The sequence below is a fragment of the Dendronephthya gigantea genome, unplaced genomic scaffold (genome assembly GCF_004324835.1).
Source record: "Dendronephthya gigantea isolate DGI-Jeju-01 unplaced genomic scaffold, DenGig_1.0 000024F, whole genome shotgun sequence".
Taxonomy (NCBI): domain Eukaryota; kingdom Metazoa; phylum Cnidaria; class Anthozoa; order Malacalcyonacea; family Nephtheidae; genus Dendronephthya; species Dendronephthya gigantea.
Genome location: NW_021163034.1, coordinates 1,495,592 through 1,506,097, shown reverse-complemented (window position 1 = coordinate 1,506,097; position 10,506 = coordinate 1,495,592).

The following is a 10,506-nucleotide window of genomic DNA, read 5'->3' as shown; positions in this document are numbered from 1 at the left end:
GTACCGTTTTAGATATAAAATAAACTAATAGAATTACAAGATGCAGGTGTATTGTATATGATATAGGTTTCCCTTAGCTTCCCTGTATGACAGTTTTGATGTTGAACATGCAAACGGATGAAACTACACCGAGTCGTCCTCTAAAAAGACGTCATTTTCACCACTGAAGACATATGCCGTTCTCTCGAATATATAGGAATTCATAGAATATGCGTTAAATGGTGATTTGATGATATCGATTTTGATCACTTTGGAAAATAGCATAAGACACAAAACAATGAAAAAAAGTTTTTCGGTGTACCCTTTATTGTTTAAATATCTATACACCTTATAACATAGTTTAAGTAATACGATTAAAATAACACAAATTATAGAATTTACTTATATATAATTAAACCATGCATGGTCAGTAGGTTATAAATGCTGAATACATAAGCCGAACACCATCACGCCATATTGTTTGCTTGATCTGTTGTATTTCGGATTTTCGATGACATAAACACGACAGTTTGGCTAATCTACTGAGCTATAATCTACGAACCCTATGACAAAATAAAACAATAACATCAACCTGACAGGTAGCTTCGCGTTTCTTAAAGAGGCCTGGCTCTAAAATCAGCGAAAATACTGGGCTACTAAATTATGAATATCGACATGCAATACTATTTACAAATGCGGTCTGTAAGTGATATTGGAACAGCAATCTGAATAATCTATTTTACATCTTCAAGTTTTATCATTGTTATATTAAATTAACCCACATGGAAAAAATGGAAGCGTCGTTGCTTAGTTGTTTATGTGTAAACTATTTTCTTAGACTTTCTTTAAGGTGAAAAAACGAAGGGAAACATTGCTTAAAAGAAATACTTGTAATCAAAAAGCTTGCACATACGATGCAAACAAAGCTGTTTTTGCAACGGTTTTCCAAGTTTTCATATAGGTATACTGGAAAGAAGTTTGAAAGGTCTTGTCAGGTATTGATACGTTTTGATACGTATTAAATATTGGGTTATACACATGTGGAGATCCGCGGAACTTTAAAATTACAGTTAATTACTCAATAAACTATTTACAAAAAGAAAACCCGTTTCTTCCAAACAAGGAAGTCGTTAAAGTCACTATAACCACTATGTATATCTAAGTAGTAAGTACGTGAAATTAAATATACTAGTTATTAAGTTATTACTATCAGTAAATATTAATATATTGAACAGAATAATGTAGGTTACAATATAAATATCAACGGTAAATAGCTGCTATAATCTATGCAGTTAATATTGTATATATAGATAGATATGAACACCCACTATGCAATCTTTAAGATAATTACATTACATCTAGTTGCATTAAATATACTTATAGTTATATTATACCATTCATATACACGTGGTCTGACAACAATAGCATCTATGCGGATTCATTTTATGCTATTGTCTTGAAAACCTAGGCCCACACTTCAATGCAAGATATTATCTTTACACTAAAACGAGGCTTGGTGCTGAAGACCGTTTCGGTAAGTTTTAGGGTATTTTGTGTGAAAAAGACGGTGTGTTTTTCCACTTTGTGGGTTATGCTTTTTAGTGGACTTTTAGTTTGAAATTTCGCGAGCTTCTTCAGATCCCATGCCGGGCATAGGTACTTCTTTAAATCAATGGCAATTGAAATAAATATACTCATTTATAGAAAAAATGATAAAGCTGGTATTCGGTTCGTAACGTAAACAAACGCTTTGTTTACACATCTTCAATAGACCTTTCATGACGTGAAATGCGGAAATTGATGTTACACGAAGTTTGATTGGCTCTTTAGTTTTGAAGAGCCAATCAAACTTCGTGGGTTATTTGCATCACGCGTTAGTCTAAATATCGAAATATTAATATAAATAAAAATATAAATATTAATACTAACACGTTTTGTTTTCAATTACTTTAAATGAATATGAACATGCAAATTCTGATGGCAGAATTAAAAAAATTCAAGACTTGATTTTTCCCGCCAAAAGCGAGCGATCTTAACCAGCAGGTTACACAGACCGCCCTGGAACCAATTGAAATACTTCATTCTACGTGACTTTGTACACGGAGAGGCTTGCTGGTATGCCAGATAATAAGAGATTTCGATCATCTGTTGGAAAAATTTTATTCACCAATTTTCTTTATCAATTGTAGCACATGGATGATGAATTGAGCATGAAGTATGAGTAAATAGTCCTTTTCTCTCTTTCGTAATGGTATGAATAAATTACCCATTTAAAGGTAACCCATTTGCAGGCGCTTCCTCGTGGCTCGTCAGCGGGATTCGCGAGAGATTTGGTCTTATCGTGCCACTAGGATCTTCGTCGTCGTCAATTGCCGCCGCACCACGAGTCTTGTACGGATAATAGCCGAACTATCGCGCGAGCGCGACGCCAGGAATGCAGACCAACGGTGCAAAGATCATAAGCACAATAACAAAATATGCAAATCCCGAGAACTGTGCGGGAACTTTCTCTCCCTGAAGAAAGAATACTTTGGATACACAACGTAGACTATGATAAAAACACATTTGGCGGTCTTTTCCATCGTAGATAGTGGTTGAAAATTCACTGCATTTGTAAAATTTAAGCTCGACCCCCTTCGTGTTGTTGCTAAGATAAAATGAATGTGCCCTTCATATCTCACCACCACAGATCACACCATACCATCACAACATCACCACTATACGATATTACATACTATCATTATTTTGTTACAAACTACATATATCACACGATACTGTATAGTAACGGATTTGCGTGTTCGTTTATGAGCAGGAGAAATATTTGTTATACAGGAAATAAACCATCTCGTGATTGACCATTCTAACTGAATGGAAACTGTTTTGCAGACTGCCTTTCAAATATTCACCAAAGACATCCCAAACTACAAAATAGATCAGCACGCATCATAACATGTTCTACATATGATGTATATCATCCAATGTCTTTCCTGATATATAAGCTGAAGTGAAATAATTTATCACTCAATCGTCAAAAACAGAATGTGTAACCATACTCATGTTCAGTATTTACATGAGATGCATGTTTGACTCTAGAAGGGGGGAGATTCCTCCTAGGAATTCTTATCGCAAGTTGTTTATTCCTAAACCTAACATTGACTATCGATCTGAAGCGCTCCTTCTCTTATAGTGAAGCATTTCTCTGGAACCGTTTCTCAGAATCCTTAAGATTATCAACATCTCTAACCTCTTTTAAAGGTAATCTGAAATCATTACATTCTAATTTAACTGACCCCCACACGGCAACCAGGTAGAAAATTACTCTAACGTCATTTTTGATATAAATTAGGCTTATATATTTCAAAATTTTCAATGTTCTGATGGTTTTCTTTCCGTGTTTAAATAAAGTATATGTATGTGTACGTATCTTGATGGGCTGATTAACATATTGCATATACATTGATTGATGTCAGAGTCAGACTGCACTTGAAATATATAATGTAAAACGCACGCCGCACGACACAAATATATGCGTATACATGCGACACATAATATACGGAATTCACAGCTCTCATTATTCAAAGCCAAAAGCTTATATTCTTTAGAAAGAGACAGTTGTTTTGTCACGGCCGTTCAGCACTAAACTCAATAATTACGGCAAAGAGCTGGGTGGGCATAAATAGCAAAAAAAACTATGGTAAGCTTATTTTCTTGTACGTTCTAAGATTATTATCTTTTGTGGTTTCTAATGTCGTAAATGATGGTGAATTACTCGGTGTTTATAAAGAACTTAACGCTCGTTGGGGCGGTTTTCCACTTGGCGGAATTTTTCGACCAAATTTTTAGTATGATAATCTTTTCAACTGCGAGAATTGAACCCTAGCGGTTCCCTTCACCTGTCAGAATTGAAAAGAGAAAATTTCTTGGAAAACTGGCCTTTTCTCCGGAGCGTAAATGCAAAGTTTTAGTTTGTTTAAAGTAAGATATATTTTTTGTATATTTTCAAAGCTAATGCATTATCATGTGTGATGTCCGAAGAAGTAATTTCGAATATCGGGCGATCGCTGAGTTTGTATGCAACAATTCAACAAAATATATTTTCTAATAGCCTAGAACATAATAGTAGATTCCTTCCAAAAATAGTTGAAACAAGAAACTGAAAACTTCTCCCTAAGCGCGGTTCTTTTCCGAAACTAGCCACGAAAAGTATTCTCCTGAACTTTACAAATTTCGTATTTAGCTACAACGCATTTAAAATTACGCCATGGTTTGCCCTAGAGCCGGATATTTTTTGCGCAAAGCGACAATTCTCTTCTTAGCTTCAAGGCTACATATCAACAGCACAGATCGGAAACAAATTACCCTAGGGAAAAGGAATAAATTCGCGTTGTGGGAAATATATAGGTAATGAAAAATGGGCTTGTATAATCAACGACGAATGTTAGCAGTACGAAAAACAGCTGCGCCTAGTCGAAGTTGAATATTGATGCTTTCTTTAGGTTTAACTTAAATTTCCGTTTTATGCGGATCTGCTTTGATGAACAAAACATGAGAATTTTTGCCACAATATTCTGTTCTCTGAAGGTAACTATTGCCATGGCAAACTAATTAAGGCACAAAATAACCAGGCAAAATGCCTCCCGTGTCGTAGATAAACCAAGTGGTTTGCTCGCAAATATTTTGACAGTTCCACTTCAACATGGCCGGCGCTATTTTTTTTGATCATATAACTGTAAATGCAAATGAAGAAGGGCAGTTCATCATCTGGTTGTGTTACCTCACAGACTTGACTTGGCTGGTTTAACAAGTTTCCTTAAACTGAACAGGTTCCAGAATTCGCAAGCGCTGCGCCTGGAGCCTGGGCAGGGGCGAAGAAACCGTGAAAAGTCTGGGACGGTTAATTTATAATATTTATCGCGTATGATAAATATTTGGTAAACGGTTCAAAGTAACTTCTCATGTTTTCGAATTATGAGGAGTGATCAAAAAAAAACCTGATAGATGAATTTCTCCCGTCCAGCCGACGGAAAAATATTTTCAAATATTCCATATCTTAAATGCTTTTTTTTTCACCGTATACTTGACGTGGATCGCGGGCTCCGGTTTCAAGTTTATTGACGGTGATATATCTTCAGAACGATGAAGTTTTTTGCGTTTCTTTTCCATGTAATATGTATTTATTGTGTTATGCTAAATTTTTTGCTTTATTCCTTATCGATATACCGATATCGTATCTTCTGACGCCATGCAATAGAGCCCCCCAAAAAGGACTCATTTCGTTTGCCAACCCAGCTATATTTGAAAATTCCCCTGACTCCAGTAAAAATCAACCTGCATCTTTTTAGTTGTTTGAAAACATGTTTTTGACACTACTGGTCCCAGTTCTTCTTAGTTTAACAACGTTATCACTCGGAAATGAATGTAAGTAAAACGCAATAAATTTACACATAATTCATAATGTCAAAGGCTATACAGCACTAATAATATCCGTGCTATACGGAGTAATACAAAGAAGGCCGCATTCAATCCTTCTTTATGTTATTTAGTATTTGATTTACCCTACAAAATGAAACTTTCGCATAACTCAGTCACTTAAAACTAATATACAGAAAAAACTTGCTTAAAATATGGAAAAATTTCACAGCTGATTGGGTTTTATAAGCAAAATTTTAGGAGTAAAAATCTGTTGTAAGTATGAAAGTGCAATTTTGGACAAGTATGAAATCGGACTGTCCTGAGCATATCTTGCACCAGCTGAACAGCCGAACTATAGCCTCTATACCGAAATATAATACTTCCACATAAATCTTTTCCATGCACGCATGCAACAGGAGTAATTTGTTTTGGTAGAGCATTCCATTTTTAAAGGAGTAAAATGATGGTAACATTGCCATTATATCCTCATATGATATATAAGGAATCTATTTGCTCGAAGTTAGACAACTTTATACTGTTTTTCTAACATCCTGAAACAATTTTACCATTTTAGCCAGCCAGGAAGAATTGCACCCGTATCATAAACGTGACTACTCACAAATGGAACGATATAAAAATTGAGAAAACAGACAAAGTGATCACATGTTTTAAGGCAAAAAACGATGAACGTGTTCAACTCTCATTGAATACCTACTACCAGTGCAAAGGATACGACTACATCCATTTTCCCTGCCTGTGGAAGCGATGCAAAGATCCGCATCGCGAGATAACGGTTTATGAAGGTTGCGAAGAAAGAAGCACTACAAGTAATAAGGTTGAATATGAATGTGATTATCTGCAGTCAGTGCAGTGGGTGTCAAAATCCGATTGTCTGAAAGTTGTTAACGAGTCTTCAGATGGCCAAATTGACCTTAAATATAAACTATTTACCAAGAAAGACGGTAAGAAATTAGATAAATCTAAGGACACTTTCCAGGGTCGTAGCTAGACCGCTTAATTGGGAGGTGTATATTCATATATTCATGCATGTTTATATACCGTTAGAACAATAGCGTACAAAAGAAATCAGTCGGGCATAAGACGAATATATGAATAAACACCCCCCCCTCCCAATTAAGCTTCTAGCCACGGCCCTGACACTTTCCTTTAAGCGGCCGAAATGATCAAAACGGTCATATTTTGAATTGAAATTGAGTATTAATAGTAAATAAAGCGGTGACGCTGCATTTGCTATACAGGCATGCAGATGTAAATAACGACTAATATACTTGAATGCAGAGTTTTTGAAACACTCTACAATACCAATAATGTGTCTGTACTGAAATTTAACAAAACCGGTCTGGCCGTTTTTAACGTTATTTCTGAAATTCCTTTCATAGATATTTCCACTTACTAATTGTTCGTTTTTGTTTGTACTTCCTTCGTTTTCCGACAGGAATGTAGGAGCATGTAAAGTTGCTAGCGTTTGTAGCAATATAGTTGAATAAAAAACATCCACTGGCGGAATACTTTTGTGATACATCACATTGCAAGAGCATAATTTTAGTTTTACTCTCCTGCAGGTTTAAACAGTCGAATGTTTATACAATTATTTTCAATGCACTTTTATGTCAAAGTTGTTGAAAATAAAATCAGTTTTTTCGCAATGCACTGAAAAACATCAAAGCATCTTCTGTCCTAGTTTTAGTCACGGCATCAGAGCTATTCGTTTTGCAGATTACGATCCTTGCTGGGAAACTTCGGAAAAACGTCCACCTCACAAACGTTGCCGAGATTGGTGGACAAGGGGTACGTTATCATTTACTTGGAGAAGAGCTGTACTTGCTGAGAACTACTCTGTTTTAACCTATAATTCCCCTTCCAAGGAAGCCGGCATCTGGAGGGCAACTCTTGGGAATTATGACGCCAGCCAGTGCGATGCCGCGGTGTCATTGAATGGCGGGTGTGCACGATAACTTGGCCGCCATCTTTGAAGCCAAATTGAAGGCCACCAAAGAATAAAAGCTTAAAACAAACAATAACACTTAAATTTTTCCAAAAAAAACAAGTTTCCTAAACGTGGAAAGGTTTAAACTCATTTTATGTTAGTTGAAGTTTTTTGAGCTGTTCGAATTCTTTGGATATTACAAATACAAAACTGGTACCTCTGGCGCCGGTTAGATCTATCTAGAAAGGGTAAATTTGTTGTTCAAAGTTAAAGTCGGGAATTCAAAAAATGTACTTTTCTGGCAAATTTATGCCCCATTCTCACTCCTTGATTATCTCCCAGTTCAATTGTAGGCGTGTCTTTCCAGCGCGCTTCATCCAATAACTGGCCTTTATTACGGAGTTATCACTCCAGTTTTATTTGAGTTCACTTGTGTAGCATCGCTATGCAGGATATAGTTTGAATTTTAAATTGTGAGGCAGTAATTGATTTTGATCAATGCTGGGTCCGCCACTGATTTAAGTGAAGTTCGCCACTGATTTATCTTTATAATACAAACCAGGTCATACAGGGTCCAGACAAACACCTTCCAGGCGACGAACATCTTCCATGGGACGAACATCTTCCGGGCGACGAACATCTTCCGGGCGAAGACTTCCAAGAACTAAAAAACCAAGTAATATTAAATCTCGTGTCTCCCAACATTAATCACAGTTGATTGTCTTGAATTTGTGGTAAACGTCAACCAGCTTGAATTGTTTAACATGCCGAAATCGTTCGCCAGCGAAATATTTGCATATTTTCTTTTGAATTGAGAACAGTCAAGTCGAACTAATTTATTTATGCTGTTAAAATTCAAAAGAAAATATGCAAATACTTCGCTAGCGAACGATTTCGCTGTAAGTGGAAATCCGCCTTAACACAATAGAATGCCTGCCCTGTTGTCCAAAGTTTATATATAGAATTTTCGTTTCTGCAAAAATACAATAAATATGTGAAAGATAATGCAATTTTGATTTGAAATCGTTTTAGAGCATTGCCAGGAGAGTTGCTTGTAAAATATAAGATAACACCGTGTGTAATATGCTAGTTTACAATTTCAGATGTGGACAAGACTTTCAAAGAAGAGTCTGGTGGTTTCAAGTCTCCCAGTTATCCTGGAAACTACAGGAAGAATCTGAAATGCATTTACGATATCAAACTTGGTGCAAACAAGAGAATTGAACTGATTTTCAGGTTCTTCGTAAAAACGAATCATGTGCTTGAACAGCTTGATAACTGCTAGAACTCCGCAAAACAGTTTAATATTGTGATAAGTGAATTATTATAAGTTATCCGGTAAGGGGCCGAAGTTTCACGACAAAACGACCTCGTGATCGGTTCCCGGACAATTTCGAATTCCGGATATTTCCCAAGGCATAAATTCATCTGTTTAGAGCGATCACTAGTTCCCCAACTGGCCTTATTCAAGCTATCAGCCGAGCCCTAGAGAATATATTTTGAGAATAGAACTCGAAAAATAGCAAAAATGAAAGCGAACAATGATATTGCTCTTTTTCGTTTTAGGGATCTGGATCTTGGACAACCCGAAAACGGAATTGAATGCACTGAAGATTATATCGCCATTTATGATGGGATTAATGACTGGTCAACACTGCTTCATAAGTTTTGTGGCAATGATAGCAGATTTGTCAACAAACCGATTGTGTCAAGAGAAAACGAACTAAGAGTAAAATTTATCAGTGGCAGAAAGAATGGTAATAACAAAGGATTCAATGCATCTTACAGCGTTTATCAAGAACCTCCAGGTAGGATTTGTTTTCACTCCGCATCTTATTATGCTGTGCCTTTACCGGATGTTTTCACTGAAAGTGAACGATTGTTTGAGATACCGCGAATTTCATAACTAGTTATGAAACATTATTAATTGCAACGTGATATCAGAAACCATTATTTCTTTGCCTTTTTTAGCGAAAAAGGAGAGAGAGATTACTGGAATGATAGTTGGAACAATATGTGGATTGCTCCTTTTTGGCCGGATCCTACTGGCAATTTGGCGATGCAAGAACTCGACGGAACCTCAAGAGCTTTCTGACATACTTAATGGCAATCCCGATACCATCCAGAAGAAAGCTTCACCCTCATATGACGATGGTAGGTACATGAGCATTTGAGAGAGCTTTCATTTGTGCAAATATGTAAACACTATTAAAAATTCGAAGAGTAAGTAAAATTACATAAATGGTGAAAATATTCAGACAGCGCATCGAATTTTAAAAAGTGTAGAAGTTTGAGATGTAAGCAAACCTTTTGTTTACTTTCAAACTTGACTTCTAAAATACAGAGATTTCATTTTTAACCGCAGATCCTGACGTCGGAGAGAGCGTCGATACAGAAAGTAAGGCAAAGGAAAGTGACGTTGGGGAAAAAGACAACAGAAAAATTTACGTGAGTGTGATCAAAGAGAGTTATTTCGAAGAAAATCACGTTAAAGACGTCGAAGATCAAGTTGACGGGAAAAGTGATGTCGGAGAACGAGTCGTCGAAAAGAGTGATGTCGGTGAACGTGTCATCGGGAAGAGTGATGTCGAAGAGCATGTAATCGGGGAGAGTGATGTCGAAGAGCATGTAATCGGGGAGAGTGATGTCGAAGAGCATGTCGTCGGGGAGAGTGATGTCGAAGAGCATGTCGTCGGGGAGAGTGATGTCGGTGAACGTGTCATCGGGAAGAGTGATGTCGAAGAGCATGTCGCCGGGGAGAGTGATGTCGGAGAGCATGTCATCGGGAAGAGTGATGTCGGAGAGCATGTCGCCGGGGAGAGTGATGTCGGAGAGCATGTCATCGGGAAGAGTGATGTCGGAGAGCATGTCGCCGGGGAGAGTGATGTCGGAGAGCATGTCATCGGGGAGAGTGATGTCGGAGAGCATGTCATCGGGAAGAGTGATGTCGAAGAGCATGTCGCAGGGGAGAGTGATGTCGGAGAGCATGTCATCGGGAAGAGTGATGTCGGAGAGCATGTCGTCGGGGAGAGTGATGTCGGAAAGCATGTCATCGGGGAGAGTGATGTCGGAGAGCATGTCGTCGGGGAGAGTGATATCGAAGAGCATGTCGTCGGGGAGAGTGATGTCGGTGAACGTGTCATCGGGAAGAGTGATGTCGAAGAGCA